The sequence below is a fragment of the Camelina sativa genome, chromosome 4, assembly GCF_000633955.1.
Source record: "Camelina sativa cultivar DH55 chromosome 4, Cs, whole genome shotgun sequence".
Lineage (NCBI taxonomy): Eukaryota > Viridiplantae > Streptophyta > Magnoliopsida > Brassicales > Brassicaceae > Camelina > Camelina sativa.
The window spans coordinates 10,267,800-10,271,787 of NC_025688.1; the positions used below are offsets into that span (position 1 = coordinate 10,267,800).

At 28.9% G+C, this 3,988-nt stretch overlaps 1 pseudogene; it reads right to left on the reverse strand.

Annotated features, from left to right (window-relative positions):
• Positions 298 to 863, reverse strand: LOC104780211 (annotated as a pseudogene).

The window sequence follows — 3,988 nt, forward strand, 5'->3', positions numbered from 1 at the left end:
CTTTGTCAAGTGCCAAGTGCCAACAATCACCGAAACATGCATGTATCTAAGAATATCTTGGGGGGAACAGATTCTTAAAAATAAAAACAATACTTCTTATCAAAATTAATTGTCTTTCTAAAGTTAATTTTTGTTTCAAATTAGTTTTGTTGTTTTCAATACATATTTTTGATAAATTTTATCCTTTATTTTTAGCTTATTAATTAGGAATAAGAAAAGTTTCTTCATATGCGTTAACCTTAAACGAATACAAATATCATAATTAATGTTGAAAAGAAAAACCAATAAAAGTAATCAAACACCCTCTACTAAAGGCATAAAAAATCTCAACACAAAAAAGGACAAATTATAGTCCAATCTCAATATACAAATTTCACATTAAAAAAATATATATATATATTACTTCTTTTTATGATACCTACCTTGGTTTTCACTCTTTTTTGTCTCAGTTTTCCTAGATATACGATTACCACTTTTTTTATCATCAGTAAGATGATCATAAACATCATTACTCTTACTATTACTATCACATTTCTCATTGCTTAAACCGAGACCTTCTCTCCGTTTCCCTCTAATTCTTGTTTGGTGATACTGTTGATAACTTGGCCCGGAAGAGGCATCGGAAGCCATCGAATCGTCGCTGTCCTTGCTATTTTCGTATTCATTTGCATATTTGCTACGATCCTTTTCGATGCTATGCCCTTCATAATAGAGCTCATCAGTTACCTCTTCCTCCATAGGCTAAGATATATACGTGGTCCAACCAGATTCGCTGCTGCTGCATTCTTCTTTCTCCATGGACGATTCAAGAACCCTAATTTTGGATATGAGAAAGAGAGAGGGAGAGAGAGTTGTTTGTGTAGTTGTAGTGTTTTGCTTGTGAACTAGACTGTATATATAAGTGGACCATATATAATATGTGATTGCATGTGCCTGGAAGAAGACCCGTGTGTTTTCATTAGTGTAATGTGGTAAGGACAGCTTATGTCTAACGTATAAAGTTATATCCGACATGATTCGAAGAAGAATAGCTGTTTTTTTATGAAAAAGGGTTTGTCTTTTATAAGTTATGATTTATGTGTAGTCTTAGTCTTCGCAATAGTGTGAGCATGTTGAAAAATAAATACTAATTAATATTATTAATGGCTTTCCGTTAGAGAAAGTGAAGTGGTTTAAGTTCACATTGTGGCATGAGGGGAATGTTTCTTTACACTAAGAATTCTCTGTAATGAAACCAAACACGCATCTTTATGGAGATTGGATGTTTGATTCAAATCAAACCATGTTATAGAACATGTTAAGATCATGCGCCCTCTTATATTTTTTCCTCTTCCTATACTCTCCTCGGATTCGTAATAATACACATTTAATTTGTGATTAATATAAACTATATATATTGTATCATATAGGCTCGAAACTTTATCAGTGGAACCAGGGGTGCGATATAGAGATGACCGTCTTCGTAAATTTTCAGAACCTTCTACGAGTAAATAAATAAAAGTATATGTTTTAAGCTAGTAAAAAGTACACTTCAATCTATAATTGCTTCAAAGAACAATTAAATAGGTTATGAAACAAAATTTTATAGATTTTATACAAAGCAGTAAAGTGGTGTAAATGTTTTTTTATTTTAGAACTTCATATTAATCTATCCTAGCAAATTATATTTTGAGAATTTGTTATAAATACCCTTTTCCTATGTCACCCTTTCATGTTGTCCATTTTCAAAAATACCTTTTTATATAAAAAACTAAATTGTAAGTACTAAACTCCAAATACTAAACTCCAAATACTAAACCTTTAACCCTTCAAAACTATATCCTAAATGTAAAATAGAGAACCCAAACCTAAAAAAAATTCTAAAAATTAATTAAACATATTGTAACTAAGAAAAAGATGGTAAAAATGAAAATATTCAAAAAAAAGGGATATTTTTGAAAAGAGGTATCCCAAAAAGAATATTTCTAACAAATTCTCTATATTTTGAGTTAATGAAAGTATTTAAGATTAAATATTTTGTGGGATTTAAATAAATGTTTTCATGAGAGTATTGCGCCATAGCTTACCTAAGTAGAAGAAGTGAGATTAGTTTTTAATTAAAAGGAAGAAAAAAAGATATATATGGGGAGTAGATAAAGAAGAAACACAGTAGAAAAAATGTTACTAGTAAACACTCAAATAATCATTGGAATACACTTTTGGTTTATTGGCCAGAATCGTTCGACTAAGATGTATTGATCAATCTGTAGATTGATAGATATGACATGTAGAGTCAGATATTAAAATTTTCCACAAAGTTTATCTTAAAACCATTCAACTTCCTCTCACCTAAATTCTGGTTTACGTGGGAGAACAACTAATTGTATATGTTTGCTTAATGTGGTTTTATTTGGTCTGAACAATAAATTGGATCTATATTTGTATGTAGCCTATATAAGATATGAAAAGTTGTATATTCTGCAAGATAAACCAACATAAGCTCTAGGATTTCACTATATAAAGGATAATAGGATTAAAGAAGGACACGCTGCATTCTAAATAGTACGCACGGAAGAAGCTAGTTGTGTGCAGAGAAGATGCAAGAGCGTAGGGCACAGTACATAAATCATACACATGCGTCGTACAAAAAGCTTGAAACAGTACGCAGAACCATGAGAAAGGAGCAAAATCTTGGCTAGGGCTGAAGGACTGAGAGCCAAAAAAGGCCTAACACTCAAAGAATAGCAATGACTTGAAAGAAAGATAATGTTCAACGTGGGATGAACTGTTCCAATAATGGAATCAGCTACTTGGACTAACAAATGTGGTAAAAAAGAAAAAGATAATCCAAGTATGCATTTATGAGTTTAATTTCAATGCACTAAATGATAATTATTAGTCAAGATTAGGTTCAAATAAGATGGGGAGTGACATCAAATCACAACATGCTTCGACTAAGTTTCAAATGCATATATAAGTATTCAAGGTGTGGTTCAGTTCTACTTTTCAAACTCAATCAACAAGCACCAGACAACTAATAACGAGGGCATTGAATTTATCCTTGTGAATCAGCGAGTTTACAATGCTATAATCATCATAATCCCCAATGCATATGCAAACAATCCTAAATGAAACAGTCTAGACTCAATCCTACAATGCAAATGCAACTACATCAACACTATTTTTTTTTTAAAAAAAACTACAATTTTTTTTCACATGTTTCAAATTTTTTTGGGTTTTTCTATGCAAATAGATACAGACTCAAATAAATAAAACTAGTATGCAAAAATTTAAAATAAGAAAACAAAACACAATGTTAAATACATTCTCAGACCTTTCCCAAACTTAAATTACACAGTTCTTTGTGTAAATAAAAATCTGAAAAAGAGTCCAATAATCCCCTATATAATAAAACGGAAGTACACAACATTGTTTTGTAGACTATATAATTTTAATAAGTTGGTTACAAATAGGTTATAGATTAATTGGTTACAAATTAAATAGTGGGTGCAACTTTAATTTATTTCCGAAAATCATAAAGAGAATATTCTAAAGAATCATTTGATATCATCTAACTTACCATATTGATTTTCTTTATTAAATTATTCATCCATATTAAAATCTTTTTATATCTAACTTAACATATTAATTTGTTAATTATCATTATACTTCACTTCTCATTTTTATATATGAGTCTATTTTATGAAACAAATAAATTATCTATTATTTATTATGATTAAAAAATAATTTTATTTCCGGATATAGCATAAGTTGAATTTTTTTTAAAACAAGTATAAATTGTTAAATCTATAAACTACTCAAGCTTTAGTAATATTATTCTTCAAAAATAATATCTATTGACTTAAAAAAATTTACTGAGTAACATGTCAAAATTTGAATATTTAAATTTAATTTCATATTTTTTGTTGAATTTTATAGTTTTATATCATATAATAAATTTTAAATAATTTCTTTTGAAATCTCTTTGAAATATTGAAACTTGATATAA